General features: G+C 38.1%; 1 long non-coding RNA gene across 2 annotated transcripts in view; it reads right to left on the reverse strand.

The window, feature by feature from the left end:
* The window catches only part of LOC141993432 (uncharacterized), a 44,865-nt gene extending 28,160 nt beyond the window's left edge, over nucleotides 1-16,705 (reverse strand). For both annotated transcript variants that reach the window (XR_012640859.1, XR_012640857.1), the window contains exon 1: nucleotides 16,543-16,705. This is a non-coding gene — a long non-coding RNA (uncharacterized LOC141993432). The remainder of the gene's footprint in view (nucleotides 1-16,542) is intronic.
* Nucleotides 16,706-18,334: the final 1,629 nt, after the last annotated feature.

Here is an 18,334-nt window from a genome sequence, read left to right on the forward strand (position 1 = left end):
GCTATAAACTCAGATGCTTTTGAAAATAGCAATGTGGATAGTCCCATCCCCTTCCTCTCAGGACCAAAGGACCACCTTTCTGTGCTTGCTCACAACAGCCATCACTATAATTCAAATGAGATAATCCCAGGAGGGCCAGATCTGCTACTATAGAAAATGGGATTTATGCCTTCAGTGGAGGCAGTCCTGGACCTGCAAAATGGACTTCCCATTTTAATCAGTGAAGACAAATAAAATTCTGCCTCTACAGCTATCTGGGCTTGATTCCCATTTACACAGAAGCTCTTTATCCCACTTTGGCAATGTAAAGTGGATGCAAATGTAAAGGGGCATTAGTGTAAATGAGAATCAGGCCCATGGAACGTTTGAATGACATGAGGGGAAATGCACATCTTCTAAAGAGGTTGAGATCATACTAAAAATAAAATGCTGCTTGCAAAAAAGGGCTTATGTTTTTCTTCCCTCTGAAAAAGGAAATATGGGGAAAAAACCAAACCCATGTGTATTTGAAAGCTGCCCAAGGACAGCTTTCATTTTATTTTGACCCACTTACATGAAATGCTTCTACTGGAATTCCTTAGTTATTTCAAAGACTGATCAATCCTGCTAATCTTCACTCAGTGGACAGATCTAGTCCCAGAGCCATTGATATACATCTCACATCCCCAGAAACTCTGTTATGAAAATGAAACAAAGAAATAGATGAGCAGCACTAGAAATGAATGCTTACACGGAATTTCCTTCTAAACGGTGTTTTTTAAAACAGTTTTTAAGGAAAAAAAAAGAAAAGACCATGAGCCAGATCCTCCACTGCTGTAAATTTGCCTATAGCTCTACTTGACACCTGAGAAAATAAGACGCAAACACAAAGAAATGGCTTTAAACTGCAAACTTTATTAATAAACAGTTGACAGGGAAATAGGAGGCGAAAAGAGCTTTTTCCAGTTCTGTCACAACAGACCACCGGGCAATTCACTGGCTCCAGTGTGAGACAGATTGAGTTAAACAGCTTCAGTGAGATAGGCAAACCTCATCCTAACCCCACCTGCTCTCAACCAGACGTTCAGCCCACGTTTGATTCTAAGCACTCTCCTCTCATATGGGAGTTAAGCATGTTGACAAGGTGGTGTCCTAGTCTGCCTGACACTTAAGCCACCCTCTGCTTTGAATCGACCAGAGGTCAACCTTACTAATCTTTTGGGTTCCATGCTCAGGTTTACCTCAGGAGGTGGCCCCCATACCTGACCCACTCACCCACTGCTCATAAATTGTGACAAAGTTTAAACCTATCCCATATCCTACCTAATCATCAGACCTCCACTAGTGGTATTGCCAACCCCAAGCATTCAAAAACCATGTGTCAGGCCCCCCAGAAATCCTGACTTTGCTTTAAAAATTATGATTATTTTTTCTAAAAAAGCATGTTCTTTGTATTTTCCTTCTGAACATTTATAATGCTCTTGGGTCTGGTTTACAAGCTTTTCTTCACAACTATGAGGGTTATAAACTTCTTTTAAAAAAAGCTCTGATTCTCCTGTAATCCTATGACTCTAGGAGCTGGGGCTTTAAGAAAGAACACTAATTATAAGACTTGCAATAAAAACATGAGACTTGGCAGCATTGCACCAGACACACTGCCAGTCTAGACTAGGGGGAAAATCCCTTCTAGTCCCAAAAAGATAATCTGGCCAGGTGTAACCCACACAGCCGGGTGTAGTGTTCTGTCCCATCTAGTGGCACCGAGCCCACTTAGCGAGAGAGATAAAAGGAAAGGGAAGCCAAATGAATCCTGCCTCACCTAAACCAGCCAATCAGGGAGAGATGGTGTAGTGTATCCCCTACCAAAATCCCCACATAGGACTAGAAGGGGCCTTATGGGTCAATGACTCTAGTCTCCTGCTATCACAGGCAACCCTTTCATATAATCCTGTTCTTAATGAAAGGAGGAGGGAACAGAATGAAGGGGGGACACTGGATCCTTCCCAGGACCTAAGCTTGGCTATTCCCCATCAGTCCAGTCAAGCTCCCAGTCTGGGCTGCCAGCAGTGAGGCATTGATTTGAATAGGGCTGTGCCTATTTACACCAGATGAGGCTCTGTCCCAATGTTTTCAGCAATACGGGGCCTGTGAACACAAGACCTGTCCTTTGCACCCTGTGCTGGCTTTCCACAGAGTAGAAAATTAAGTTGAAGGTTTCCGACCTTACTGGTCAGGTGCTCAATATCTAAAAGATCACCTAGAGCCCTGGCATGAAGACCATGGCTGACTGGAACCAAAACCAACATTTGCCAGTTTTTGAAAACTGATTTGTTTTGTTATTCTTTCATTGAAACAACAAATTTTCCATGCATTGTTTTGAAAAGAAATGCATTTCTTTCCAAACATTTTGCTGAAAATATTCACCACTTTCCAAACAGCTGTAATATACCTATGTGCATCTATCTCTGTACACACACACATCTCTTTAGAGAGAGAGATTCAGTTTGCAATCCTCTGAATTCTTTATTATTATAGGTGGTGGTGTTTTGGCTTTTATTGTTGGTTTACTATTATGAACTTTAATCTGAGTAACTTTGTTGCTCAGGGAAGGTACCAGATAGCCTTGGAAACTGAAATCCTCTTTGTATTCATAATACTGGCACTGCATGGGCAGTGGAGGTGTCAGTTTCAGCATGCTGGAAACCTCCTCTCAAAGGACCACCTCTATGGATGTAAGGGAGGTTTAGGCTCCGTGTCCATTCAATCCTCTGGGCTGTGAATGCAAAGAAGAGTGTAAATTATGATGATGCTTTTTCTGGTAGTCAGTAAGAACTGGGCTGAGACCAACAACTGAATTTAAATGGCAGCTGAGCATCTGACAGATGGTATAATGCTCTCAGTCATTAACAACCTGGCTATACTACTGGTGACCTAAAGGTGAAAGCCTGTGGATCCCATTATTAAACCCCTTGGCTAAATTCATATAAGACAGTTAAACTGTGAATAATAGGGACAAATGCTATTTTTGGCACAAAAATCCCCCAATCAATGTGTCATCTTTGGTGGCCATGTGGTCAAAGGAACATACCAGAAAATATATGAGCAGATGAGGAGCCCAAGGAAGGCATTTTCCACCTTGATTTTACCCACTTCTAAGACCCATGTGGAAGCCAATCTGCAGTCCAACCTGTGTCTGCAGGTGGTGTGGTCTGGGGTGGGGCTGGGCCGAAGTAGGATTGATCCACATGTTTGCATATATATATTTTGTAACCTGACAAAGGCACTCATCTTTCCAAAATGCAGGTTCTATGTGCTGTTGATAAATGTGTCCAGGCTGGAGATGGCGTCCCTGGCTAAATGCAATATGGTGAAATAGAATATGAATAGGCAGTGAACTTGCTTTGGCAGCATAAATTTGGGAATCATTTAAGATGGGAAGCAAAATGTAGCCCAATGAGCCTGATTCACCACTTTCTTGTATCTTGTGCAGTCTTTGACATTTGTGCGAAGAAGACAGGATAGAATAGTACTGCAACAAAATGGGAGCATTTTCACTCATTTTATGCAAGCGAAAGTAGTGACCAAGGTCTTACCCCAGAAGTGATCTCAATGAGGTCAGTGAGATCACTTGTGGAACAAGGTGTGAGAAATCTTGGCAAAGATGTTTATATCATTAAGGCGTTACTGATAAAAAGATGAGTTCTTTTGTCCTGCATCCTATATATTATTTTATACCTTTCTTCTTCTGTACCGTTTGTATTACTGCCATTTATAGGAGCACCAGTTATGGACCAAGACCCCATTGTGCTATCCGCTGTACAAACACAGAACAAAAAGATGGTCCCTGCCCCAAAGAGCTTGCACTCTTTCTTCTTCTCCCAAGAGAAGGCTACACCCCCTTCCTTTTGCATCCTCTTGGTCTCCAGCTCTCTCCTAAGTGCCCTAATTAATGATGTAGTTGCATCTCTCTCAGTCTTCTGTGGCTTCCTTGATTTACTAATAAAAATATTTAAAAGGTACCACTGGCTATAGAAACATTTTAACAAACATTATCAATACCCATAGTGTAGAACTATTCACCAAAGTGGTGAAGTGAAATTGCCCCAAGCCACCCAGTGCCATTACACCACAAGCGTAATGTGAGTGGAAGATAGCGGGGTTGTGACGCATGTGAAAGCAAAGAAGACAGCGAGCAAGGTGAATGTATTTAGAGACCTCAGCCATTTGTGTCTCAGTCTTCTTTCCCCCTCGGTGTAACTATGTCAAAAATGTTGAGGGGGGCCAAGGATTGAGAATGCATGAGCCCTGCAGCTGGTTTGAGGAGGACATAAACAGGAAAGCAAAAAGTTGGGGGGACATATTTCCCTCAGGCCCTCTCAAAGCAGTTGTGCCCATCCACTTACTCACTCTGTCTCTAAATCTATCTAAAGTGAAGTCTTTTCTCCTGTTGTTGTTGTTTTTTAAATGATGTTGCTGATATCATTTGATGAAAGTTCAACCAGGGAACTTTGTCTGGGATGCTCCATGTAGTCATTCACACTTTCTACAACTTCCATGAAGGAAAAAAAATGCACACACCACTAATAATATCAAAGTAATATCACATTTGTTCTTTGTATATTTTTCACTCATATGTAGAATAAAGTCTAAGGTATTTCAGTGCCTAACTCCTATTGAAATCAATGGAAGTTAGGAACCCAGAAACCTTTGAGGATCTGGACCTAGGATAATATACAACCTTTAGGAGTTGTGTGTGTTGTGATCGGAAGAAGTGAATCCTCTTAACCATATTTAAAATGTCCAGTCAATTCCACCTCTTTACCAAGCCCACCCATAGATCTGTGTGACTGTGACACATCGAACATGCTAAATATTATGAATGGTAAGCTGGCACAGACTCATGCTAAAGATCCATCAGAACAAGAAGGATGTGTACACTTCACTTTAAAAAAAAAAAAAAAAAGGCAGGCTAGATTCCTGAGTCTGTGTTGTCCCCACTGGATGCATGTTGAGGCACAGATATTTCATGTCACGCAGAATGGCTGAGTTGTGAAATGAACTGATGATTTTCATGGACACCTTGGAGGCACTTTGTTTTTTCCTAGTTGGGAAGGCTTAGCCTACTGCCTTTGTGCTGAGTCTGCTGGGATCTTGCATGCCAGAGATGATCATTTATTTTTGTGAAGAAGGACCTTTATGGAGGTGTGACAGATGCAGCTGCAGCAACCACCATGAGCATTTTCCCATAACCTATAAAATGTATTTCCTCAAGGAAAAATTGTTGGTTCATAAATTAGGCAGACAAAATCTAAGTCACTGAGCTGATAGAATAGTGAAGTTTCAAATTTATTTTATCAGCTACCAGTAACCTTTGGATGGTGTGAATTATGACAATAGCAAGTTGTATCCTGAAGTTGAGATCTCACTCCACACATGCACACAAATACCTTAGCATATATAATGGGGCCAACTTACTTTGTTATATATAAAGCAGCGAAACTAGCTAGCGTTATTGAAATGGATATATACATGACTTTTTTTTAAAGCTGCACACACGATGGAATTGAATGCTGTGTCTTTCTTTTCTGATTACCTTTTTAGGCCTTACTGAACCGTATTTGTTGCACCTAATGAAATTCCTAAGGGAGCAGAGGAACAAAGAGGTTAAAATGCCCAAAGCCATACTTTCAGGCCTTAATTGGACACTAGCAGTTCAACCATAAGCACCCGTCCAAAAGAATGGTGGAGCTCTCTGTGGGCTCCAAACAATGGGGATGTGTGGGTTGATACCATCTGCAGCCTAGGGTTGGTGGAACAAAAAGATGTTTGAAGAGAAGAGAATTTCTCAGAGATATGATAGAATGGGAATGATCTGAAATAATCAATCATTATGGTGACATAAATCACAACACACAACAGCCCTCAGGCAGGAGATGTCAAACACCGCCCGCAGCGTGTCAGTCTCTCTGGCATCAGCACTTTTGTGCCTTCTGCCACTGCTCTTTTGTGGGCCATCAATTTTGTTGGGTGATGAGACCCAAGAATGTCGCTGTCTCCCTTGCTCGCTAATGCAAGCTTTATGATTGCGCACCCTAACATGCACTTGAGGTGCATTCATCCTTTGACACAGATGAATAATCGATTTTGAGCCGGGTGCCAAATCCGCCAGATGTTGCTTGATCTCATAATTACATTAGCGCTATTGCACCAGAGTAACTGCCTCCAAACAATACAGGCTGATCAGTGGCACAAAAGAGACTATGAAACTCTTATGTGGTCATCTGCTCCAAGCCTGACACTTTTGCCTAAAGCTTTTAGATCTTAAACTTAATTTCCTCTCCTTGATCCGAAGCAAAATGCTCTTTGCACAAAATTAAAATAATATTAATCAGCTGGGAAAAAGTAAAAGAAATGGCTTAAACACATACAAATGTTAATGAGAGGCGGACAAAGTTTAGCAGTAGTATTTTGTTCCTTGAGCTGTCGTACACTTATAGTAAGTAATAATAATTAATAATACTTGGTAGGGTAGATTAGAATGGTATTCCAGGTTAGACACTAAAAAGATTGCTCTGAAATTCACTCAGATCCTTCTTCTGTTACAAGACACAGCTTTCTTAAATGGAACAAGCCTAATTCTTTTCTCATGTGCACTGCATTTACATTGGTATATCTCTCTTGCCTTCAATGGAGTTGCTCCATCTTTATCCACTAGAGTATGTGGTAGGAGACTCAGGCCACTACTCTGAGCAAATTCTACCAAGAAAGAGTTCAGAGAAGTAAAATGGTTGTGGCACTCATCTAATGGGGGCACATTCATCTGAGTTAGAAAGATGTCTTATCATTATAGATTGTCTGTAGACAGTCTGACTGACAGGACTCCCATTCCTAGTATTAAAATAACTCTATGCAAATTACTGTAGCTAAATTATTCTTTATCTTGTCAAACTGAGCTGTAATTTACTAGGCTAAAGCTGAAATATAGCAAGGATGTTTTAGTTCCATTTCTTCTGTCCTTGCTCACCCAAAACTGCCATTGTCCTATCCTATTTTCGTTTTCACCACCGTTACAGTTTAATATAGCATCATTAGCTTTGGTGGATTTGCTCCTGATTTACTCTGGTGTAAATTAAAGCAGGGTCAGACCACTGCATTCAATGAAGTCGCTATTATATGCTCCTATAGTTGCTATTGGTTTCAATGTAGGTTTGGGGTGCACAAGGACATTTTATTGCTCAGAGCATCCAGATTTTCACCTCTTTTTTAGCTGTAGGTTAGAAGCAATAGTGAAATTACAGGATATTCCTTTCCTCGTGATTGTGAAGTATAATATGTCTTGAAATAGACCCATGGAAAATTGTAGCACAGTAAGAGAACTATAAAGCTAAAAGGGAAAAAAATTATCCCTACACAATAGAACTCTCAAACTGTATTTCCTTATAATATTCTCTGTTCCTGTATTTTCTATTTAAATATGAACATAGAAAGCAATATCTGATTTAGAATAAACTTGATTTCCTCTAGTACAATTTGTATGTGCTATAATCCTTGCAGAACAGTGGGCAACTATTATTTTCTAAAGTTTCAGCTAATCACTGGCTTTTGAGCCTCAATAAATGTCATTTTACAAACTATAATTAGACTGGTTTCAGAGTAACAGCCGTGTTAGTCTGTATTCGTAAAAAGTGAGCTGTAGCTCACGAAAGCTCATGCTCAAATAAACTGGTTAGTCTCTAAGGTGCCACAAGTACTCCTTTTCTTTTTTCTTTTTATAATTAGACTGCAATGGAACAAAACTTTGAGAAGAATCTTGAACCTTTTAGCAGACTTAAACTATTTTCAAGGACTAGATTCCGATCACACCAACAATGGTAGGAAAAAAAGTAACTCCACTGAAGTCAAAGGAGTTACATCAGTGTAAAGCCAGTACAAATGAAATCAGAATCAGGTCCTTTCTTCCTTTATCAGTCAGCTGTGGGCATAGTTAGTCGAATTTTCCATTTAGTTAGTCAAAAAGGACTATGAAGGGAGCTTTCAGAAACAATAGAATGTTTTATTATTTAATTTATGAGAAATTGATAGGTATTTTTACATGACCCTGAATATGCAGCAAGATCTTAAAGGCACATTGAAACAAAATGGGACAAATTCATCTCTGGTGTTCTGCCACAAAAGCCAAAGAAGTTACAGGGATAAGTTTGGTCCATTTTTTACAAGTTGCTTTTCCTCCGTACTGTTAGATTTTCTTTGGGGCATGTAGGTGGCATTTTGTTGTTTTGTTTTGATAGTAAAAAAGAAATCTTTTGGCCAGGATTTTGAAAAATAAAAGCCAACATTTAGTAAAGCTCCTAAATCCTTATTTAGCTGCCTAAATAGTGATTTAAAAGCCAAACATTAATCACCCAATTCTTTTAAAATCTTGGCCTTTGTGCATGGAGTAGCTACAGAATCAGGGTCAATATATGTAAACCACTAGTTGTACTTAGTGCCTGAGCTCGGAAGAAGCATTCTCTTGGACATGGAAACTCCATGGTCTTGCCCAGTATTGCTGAAATAGTTCATAGGTGGAACTTCAGGACTACCAGCCACAGCATCTTCATTCCGATTATTACACTATGCTGTTGCTCATCCCCTTCCTTGCAAAACAAGACAGCAAAACTTGGTGATCAAGAGAATCCTCAGCACATCCCCCAGTGTCCTAGCAAATGGGCATCTGATTTAGTCTGCTGGAGAAGAATTCTGAAATAAGAACACCCGCACAAGTGCTTGTGCTGATTTAGCTAAATGTGTAGACAAGGTCAGAGCCAGGGTAGTTCCACTATACACCGTTAGGGAGCTAGATTTTTACAGAGTCTATTTCCATACCTGTTTTCTGTGTACTCCCATAGAAGGGTTCTGCACCGCCCAGGAGATAGACTCTGCAAAAATCTAGCTCCCTAACTGTGTATAGTGGAACTACCCTGGCTCTGACCTTGTCTACACATTTAGCTAAATCAGCACAAGCACTTGTGCGGATGTTCTTATTTCAGATTAAAATAGCAGCTTCTTTCAGTTTAATTTAAACCTACTGTTAATCAATTTAATATAATCCAAAATAAACCTGGTTTAAACTGGATTAAGAATCACCACACAGCCTTTTGCACCGGTTTAACTAAATAGTTGAAAATTAATGTAGAAACTCAATGCAACTCTGCATGTAGACGACTCTTCTTGCCAAAAGTACCTCTGCAGCCATGGGATTTTCCAAGAAAGGAAATTTAGAGAGACCATAAACATATATTTTAAAGGGGTCTCTCTTTACATTTTATTCTGGAATGCAGTTTTCATTACTCATACTAGATTTCATTTGTAGTCCCAAACCAAAAATGTTTTTGAAATTTCACACATTGCTTGTTTTCACAAAGAGTTTCTTTCCATGGATTATTTTTAAGCAACACAATGCATTTATTCCTATGAGAATATCCTTCTCTGTTTCATCACAAGAGGATGGCTGGTATGTAGATTAAAAGTTGTCACAGCGGCAACAGAATGAATTAATTTGGATCATATAGTCTTGCTCAAATGAGAATACTTCGTATAAGGAGCCATATATGACATAAAAAAAGTATTGCTGATAACATATTCTTGCAAGACCCCTAAAATATTTCACTTTTAATATTCCCCTGATATAAAAATATTGCATTCATTTCCCTTCATCACACAGCCAGGGATCGGAGCTGATGCACAGCACAATGCGTAAAACCAACACATTGGGCCGTCGTGATTTTGGAATTAACTTGACTACTTTTCCATCTCTTTAAACGAAACAAGAGAGTTTGCAAACCAAAAGGCAACAGGCGATTAACTAATTAAAAATGTATCCATCTGCTGGTTTGGTGGCTGATTTGTTATTCAAAACATGCAGATCTAAGTAGGTTGTTTTATTTATGAAGACCTTATGACACTGAGAGATTTGCACGTGTAAACATTGAAAAATAAAAGTAGGTGCAGATGGATAGATACACATAGATCTTTTGGGGGCTCTAAATAACTGATAGGAAAACTTTAGAAAATGGGCTTCACAGAGAGGATCTCTCCATTGATGTTGTTTCCAATCATTGAAAATTCACAGGCAAAATGATAAAGCAGCCAACTAGTATGTTGCAGGGTGACATTAGCCTAAAAACCTATAGAGGTTTCCGTTGTTTAAAAGGTGCAACAATTATGTATAGCAGTTCCATGTTGATGATGGACATTTAAGGAGATTCTGCATAGCTGGTATATGAAACAATATTTAGCTTGGTAAGTGTCTTTCAAATTAACGACAATCAAAAGGGAATATAATCAACACTTAAAATAACATACATTGGAAACATGAGTAACTTTTGTTTACAGTAAATATTTTGAACTTCATCAATGTTTTGTGCTGATTCACCAGATTAAATGTAGCACTAGTTTGCCCGAGGACATGTCAACATTACTGAGCACTAGTGCATTCACTAATTGTGCTGAAAATATGTTTGCATTATTAATGTAAAGTGAAGTTTATCCATCATTATATGGACTGAGGAATGCAAAGGAACAATGCACAATGCAAAGGAACCAGCATAGTCCCTCTGCGTGAGACAAGCAGCTGCATAGCCAGAGCTTGGTCTTCACACGCTGGTTTTACACCGGTGTAACTCCAGTGATTTCAATTATTTAGCAATGAGTGTGAGGTAAGAATCAGGTCCTACACACACTGGGGGAATTCCACAAATGCTGCTCATGGCAGAAGTTGACTTTTCACCAGTTCTTTAGACCAGCCCAGAAGACGTGTTCAGAGCTTGGAGAAAGACATGGCCAGTAGCAGCAGTGGAGGGTTGTAGGGTGGTTTGCACTCTGCCTGTGAGTGAGGGGGTGATCTCTATCCCCCAACCTACATACAAGTCCCCTAACTAAAGCATGTTTATTCACTCTGTGTGTGTGTTTGTGTGTGTGTGTGTGTGTATGTATATATATACATAAAACAGAGAATTTCATCCACAACTTATTGAAAAAAAAATCCATTGTAAAATATCCTGATTACATTAGGACTCTTATATTGAAGCCATGCCTACCATCAAATGATGTTTACTCAACATGGAAAGTCACTTTAAATGTATTGAAACAATTTTGTTCTACTTCACCATATATATGAATTCACTAAATCCAAGTTCATTTTAAGCAGGTTGCTTCGTACAGTGGCTCTCAACCTTTCCAGACTATAGTACCCTTTCAGGAGTCTGATTTGTCTTGTGTACCCCCAAGTTTCACCTCACTTAAAAAATACTTGCAAACTCAGACATAAAAATACAAAAGTGACAGAGCACACTGTTACTGAAAAATTGCTGACTTTCTCATTGTTACCATATAATTATAAAATAAATCAATTGGATATAAATATTGTATTTACATTTCAATATAAAGAAGTCACTGTCTATATGAAATTTTAGTTTGTACTGACTTTACTAATGCTTTTTACGTAGCCTGCTGTAAAACTAGGCAAATATCTAGATCAGTTGATGTACCCCCTGGAAGATCTCTGCATACCCCCAAGGGTACACATACCCTGGTTGAGAACCACTGCCTTTATATACAAGAGTTTTACATCCCTGCAGCTCTCTTTCCATGGCAGGACAAGCATGTTAGATGCATGGTATCAACAAAATACATAAGCACACTTTTTATGTGTAATTTAGCTGATGAAGTAGACGGGCCTGACCTGATTTTTCGTGTTTATGCTATCCCAGGAAATTTCCTGGTGACCACAGAGAAACTTCCATTATAGTTGTGAAGAAAACTTTCTACATGTGACTTGATAAAATGCTGTATTCCTGAGTCTGCAAATAGCCTGAAAAATATCTCTGAGGCACGAATGTTATCTCTGAACCATAATGGTAACAAATGTTACCTGCTGTTTTACTGCAGATCATTTTTGCAAAAGCATCTAGGTATTCTAGGATTAAGGATGGATTTTAAATTGGGCAGCCCTGTTTCCCTCCACCCCCTAATTTGTCCTATAGATGTATTTGGAAGCAAGTATCATAATAATTTGGGAAAGGAAAACATGCAAGTCTTTATATGCTTGCACCTCCCATGGTATTTGCCAAGAAGAAACTTTCACTGGTGGTTACAGAGTAACCACTCCCATTAGTAGAAAATGGCTAATAAAATTACCGCTTCATCCTTAATCCATGATGATATTCCTGACACTTTGCAAATTGTTGCTTCCAATTCTCTTGCTCTTAGTGCCACTGCAAACTTTTGGAACGGTAGACAAGGAAGAATACAGCTGATCCTGACAGGTCGTGGCAAATATAATCATTCACAATCCCCTTTCCTCAGAATGGACCTATTGGTGGAGAACATGTTTCACACGAAGTCTACAATGGAAACATTTGCTGGTTTAGTAACGTTATTTAGTGGGTAAGGTTTTTGGTGACATTTCCATGCCAGCAAAACCTGTAGTATACATGCAGTTGTTCCTGAAAAAAGTGCTTTTGCGGGTATAGCTTATTTCACTGGGCAAACCACTGTACCATTTTTTGCCAGTAGAAGCTGCAATTACACACTAAGTGTTTGCCAGTATCGCTAAACTGAATAAAGCTATGCCAGAAACCTTTGCTAGTGTAGCCCTGGACTTAAAGTAGAATCCTCCAAGAAAGGTGCTGAATGAGTTGTTGCTCTTTTTACCCTTACACAGTCTGTACAATTTTAAATTACAATGTACAGTTTTGTTGTATGACTCCCATTAAAATGAGGAGAGATAATGGCTGTTAAAGGGAAACAGGGAAACTCAAACTTGACAGAGGAATAGGATTTTTCAAGCAATGGCCACAAATAAAGACAAAATATTTGATGCAATAAATGGATGGAATGAGAGAAGCCAGTTTGTACCTCATAAATTAGAGGAATTGTTCAAAAGCAGTTTGTGCACATGGAATGCTGTCAAGGTCACTGAGAGTGAGGGGGAGAGCTGATTAAGTACTGGCCCGAGGATATCTTTAACTTATGCACAGAACATTTCTAAGATTGATTTAAAACACAGGAAAAGAATGAGTGCAAGTTATTTGCAATAGAAGGCCAGTTTCTCCCATTGTCCTTCCTGGAGATCCTCTGGTGGAAGTGCTACACACAATTCTCACACTTAGTTACCAGTTCTACTCTAAGTAAGAAGAAAAGGAGTACTAGTGGCACCTTAGAGACTAACCAATTTATTTGAGCATAAGCTTTCGTGAGCTACAGCTCACTTCATTAGGGTTTCCTCAGTATTTGCAGTATTCTTTGCTATAGAGAACATTCAGGTAAAATATGAGTGTACACACACACTCTCTCTCTCTCTCTCCCTCCATCCAGTGGTCACACTTAAAAACAAGCCAATTTTCTCTTTGATAACTAAGTTGGTATCTGCAATATTTTCTACAACAAGGATTGGGAAATAAAGCGAATGTTGCAGGTTCTGAGGTAAGTTTATCTAAGGCAAAATTAGTATGTTTTTAAGAGCAACCATTATATATAGCAATTTCCAGTATAAGATCTAAAGTGCCTTACAAACGTGACTGAATTAAGCCTAACTTCTAGGAGGAAAGTATCCCCTGTTTAGAGATGAGGGGAAACTGAGGCATGTTTAGTTTAAGGCCAAAAGTTTTAAACATAGGTGCGTAAAGTTAAGTGCCTTAATTCATACAGAGGCATCTAAATGTGTGGCCTGATTTTCAAAGGTGTTGAGCTCTCTGCTGTCTTGAAGTTTAGCATCTCTGAAAATCAGGCTATTTACTTACAGATTTTGGTGACAAATGCCAAGTTTCAAAGTTTTAGCCTTAGGCCAAACTTTCAAAAGTGATTAGTGATTTCTGATGTTTCAGTTCTCAGATGCTTGACTTGAGACATTGTTAGAGATCCGATTTTCAGAAGTCATGTGTTCTATTATTTCTGAAAATCAGGACCATTTAAGGCATCTAAAGTTGGATGTCTAAACAATGAGAGACCCAAAATCACTAGTCAAGTTTGAAAATCTCAGTGTAAGTGACTTGTCTAAGGTACCACAGGAAGTTTGGGGCAGATCTGGGTAGAGAAATCCTTGGCTTCCAAAATGCAGTTCCAGGCTCTAACTACTAAAACATCTTTGCCTTACCCTCTGAATACAAATCCCTCTTACATATCTGGAAAATTTTCAGAGATCCTTTCTCCTTTCTAGAAGGCAAATACTAATGTTATATACTTAGCCTAAAGGGAAGGTTGGGACCATTTTCCCACAGTTATACAAAAATCCACATCATATGTAAGTAAGGAGTATTTAATATTTTATTCTAAATACACTACAGAAATACTTGGTTTTCATCCACATGTTTGCAAATATTTCATTCATGACAGTGGGATAGTCTATCTCAGATAGAATGGTTTAATCTGCATTCGTTAGGATTTACACTCCTTTAGGAATGACAGAAATCTCCAGTGCTCTGTAGGGAGCCTGTCTGGGGTGTGGTTTGATTTGTGCTGTCATTGCATAAATGATCTCCATAAAGATTTCTGTCTCAAAATACACTGAATAAACACAAATTAGAGCTCTGCGGCTCACAAATTTGTCACTCTTTTCCTTACATGTTTTACCAAAAAGATAACTCATAGGAAGGCAATTTCACTGTCTATCAATAGAGGTTTATATGGAATGTCTGCTGGTTTAGTAACACTAGTGCTTTATTCTTTTTCTTTTTAGAATTCTTGGAGTAAATAATGCAAGAAAAAACTGAAATCTCAATCTGAAAACAAATCTGAAAACCGGATATCTCAGTAATATTAATTGCAAATGTATTTTTCTCCAGATGGATGATCCAATTCTGCCCCCGCCCCCCATTTAGGTTTAGTAAATAATCGAATTGCTCTCGGAGTAAGATGTAGCTTTGCCTGAGCAAGAGGGGCAGGGTCTGGCCCAGAGTTCTTAAAAGATTTACATAATCTTATTCTTGAAAGGAGAAGATAAACTGTCAGACTAAACCCTGTATTTCTCATGGCAGAATGTGATCTTCTGATTTTAAAAGAATAATTGTTCACATGCAGTTTGCAACTCTGTGTTTTTACCCTTCAGTCTGAATTTAATTGACATGTTTAAATTTGCTGGAAACAGACTTTGTATGATTTTGCACAGCTATTTCACTTACATTTGTTTTTTGTTAATTGTGTGTACTCTTTTCCAAACACTCCCAGGAATTCTCATTCGGAGCTTGATTGTGTAACTGTTACCCATCTAGGTGAGCCCTTAATCACATGAATATTTTATTTATGCCAATAGGACTGCTCACCTGAATAAGAGCTTGCCAACATGAGTAAGGGTTGCACAACTGAGTCCCAAATCTTCATCGGAATAACTCTATTTCATGAAAGCTGCTTATACTCCCAAATGATAATAAATTAGAAAGAAGCAAAATGGCTACAGATTGACAATATGAAGCCAATGACATTCCAAAAGCATTTTGTAATAATTAAGGTCTCTTTAACCTCAACAACTTTAAATAACCTTTAAATCAAATGTCTGCACAAACATTTCTCATTGCATTGCCAAGCATCTCTGCCAGCACTGCGAACAACCTCCAGGGTTATAAAGTTATTTGCAAAGGTTTAGTGGTCACACCTCTACATCAAAAAGCTTCAGATTGCCTTTTGCCTGTCAGTATTAACAAGGCTGATTGCAATAATGAACTGTGCTTCCAGACATCTAGCAGAAATGGGCTCTTATATTTATTATTTTTGATTTGGTTATTATATGAAAAGCTAGAATACCAGACTTGACATTCTGGTATATAATTTTTTTCTGATAGATCTGTATCTCTTTTCACTTTTTCCCTAACCATCTTATCAGTGTCTATCAGTGTGTGTTTATATATATAGAAAATAATAAAGTGCATCAAAAATATTGCTGTCTTCATAAATATTTTTAGGTGATCCAATTTTCTTTCTAGGACCTGACAGTGGAATATTGTAAATTTCACTCTAACACTGAGATTTGAAGAGTATTGTAAATAGCAGGGTAGCAACTAGTGCTTCTATTGTTATTGTTAAAATCCTGTTACATTTCATTTATGGTTCTTATCTATTTATGCACTGATCTAGAGACTAGTGCTGATCAGAAAAGAAAGCAAAACTACTATCTATCCTCAGTTTGTCACATGTGCCTTGTAATAACAATCGTAATGTCAGATTTTCTGCAATACAAATGAAGACTATCACCAATAAAAATAATAAAAGAACCCTAAACAACCAGAAATGCCTAAGTCTGACTCTATGCTATGATTTTTAGCTATGTGGATTCTAAAATGAGCTAACGGCCTGAACCTGTTCCCATTGAGGTCAATGGCAAAACTCCTGTTCACCTCAATAAGGATCAGTCCCCTAGCTTGCCTTTTACAGAACTAAACTATTATCCATAGGTAGATGTTCACTTAGCACAACTTTATATAATGAGGAGTAAAATCTTACTCATAACAAATAAAGAAGGCAACAGTTATTCTCACATTACTAGTAATAAATTTCCTCAAGTAATTTATCAGCATATATATGAATACTCACAAGTCAGTTAAGAATCTGTAAATCCAAGAAGTGAAAGCTTAGGCACATCTGAAGACTTGTACTGGGAAGGAAACTATAGCAATTCTCTGGTGACTAGTCTGGTAAAGGTCCATCTTTTGTGCATTATTCCTTTTGACAACTAGACTATGAGTGCTAAACTTCCTAGTGTGATTTTACACTCCATTCCAAATAGCTGTGTAGGGCTTACGGTGTGTGGGAGTTCAGTAAAGGGGCTTGCATTTTTGTGGGAAAGCACTTTTCAGAGAAGCTGGGTGATTTTTTCCTCCAGATTGTGGAGCTGCATACTAAAGGAAGAGCTGTGTTTCCTTTTTTCCTTTTTCCATCTAAATGTTGTGCTGGGCCTCAGGAGGCCAGTGAACACACAAAACCACCTACTGAGGCTGTCACTTGACTGACAGCAAAAAGCTTCTGGGGAGATGGACGGACATGAGTAGGTGGACATGGAAAAATAAAGGACTGAAAAGATTAAATAAAAAAGACCAGAATGCTCGTACGAAAGCACAGCTCTTTACTGGTCTCTAATGCATTCATGGTTATTGTAATTGTTAGATACATCCGTGTCATGTAAAATAACTCAACAAATATGAATTAGTTTTAATGTCAAGTTAGCGTCAAATGTTTAACAAGAAATACACTAACTGCAAAAATATATTTAAGACCAACCTTATTTGTAAATGCCCATATATCTTAATAATATCGTCTGAGAATATTTTGGAATATTGTAATAAGTGAGAAAAAAGTAATATAAAAATATAAATAAAAAGTATACTATAAAAATAAAAAGCATAATATAAAAGTAATATAATGGGTAAAAATATTTTTAATTGAGTCTTTCAAAAACCAAAATCATCTTGAAATGTGTTCTTTGCGTATGTGCGTGTGCATCGATGTTTGTTGATTTCTAGACTTATAAACTGTTCTAAATACTTCAGTCATGGTCAACCTCTATGAAATAGACATGACCAAACATTTAACACAGCACCATAATTATTACAACATGTGCTTCAAGTAAAAGTGGTTTCAAAAGTTTTGAATGTGAATAATAACACATAATAAGACGTATAGAGCAAACCTGGCTATGCTTTGCTAAGTTGCACTAAATTGGCTATCTAAATTATGTAAACTTGATTATGGTGCAAACATGATTAGTCCCCATCAAAGTTGAATCACTTCTGATAGTGGGTCACAATAATATAACTAGGCAGGTTGACAACGGAGCAGATTGCTCTGTTAATAGGCAGTTTAAAAAAAAAGTAACAGATCCCAATTTCTGTAACAAAATGTTAAAGGCTAAATTCTGAGATTTTCCTTGTAATCTGGAGTTAATTTGGTATAATGTAACTGAGAGCAGAATTTGGTCTAAATATCTATTACACACGGTAGAGCTAAGATGAGTGTAGAGTTGTCATAAATGATACAAAGCAAGGAAATTGTGATTATCTTGGCAGGGATTTTTAAGAAAGTTTACTTAGAACCAAAATATCGATGGTAGGGGACAGTATGGTGGGGTTTTGGTAGAATTGTGCATTTTTAGTGTATTCCATTTACAGTCCCTTTTTGCATTGTCTGTGGTGATTTTATGTGGTAACCCTTTATCCTAATAAATGAAAATGATCCTAATACAATAAAATAATTTTTAAAATTATTTAAAAATATTGTGTAGCTCAGACTGATTTCTCTGACATTACCACAAAGGTCTGTGTTTTGTTACCAGAAAGGGAGGTGTTTTTCCTGAATGTTTCATTACTGCCATAAAGTTTCCATTGACCTA

The sequence above is a fragment of the Natator depressus genome, chromosome 9 (assembly GCF_965152275.1).
Source record: "Natator depressus isolate rNatDep1 chromosome 9, rNatDep2.hap1, whole genome shotgun sequence".
Taxonomy (NCBI): Eukaryota; Metazoa; Chordata; order Testudines; family Cheloniidae; genus Natator; species Natator depressus.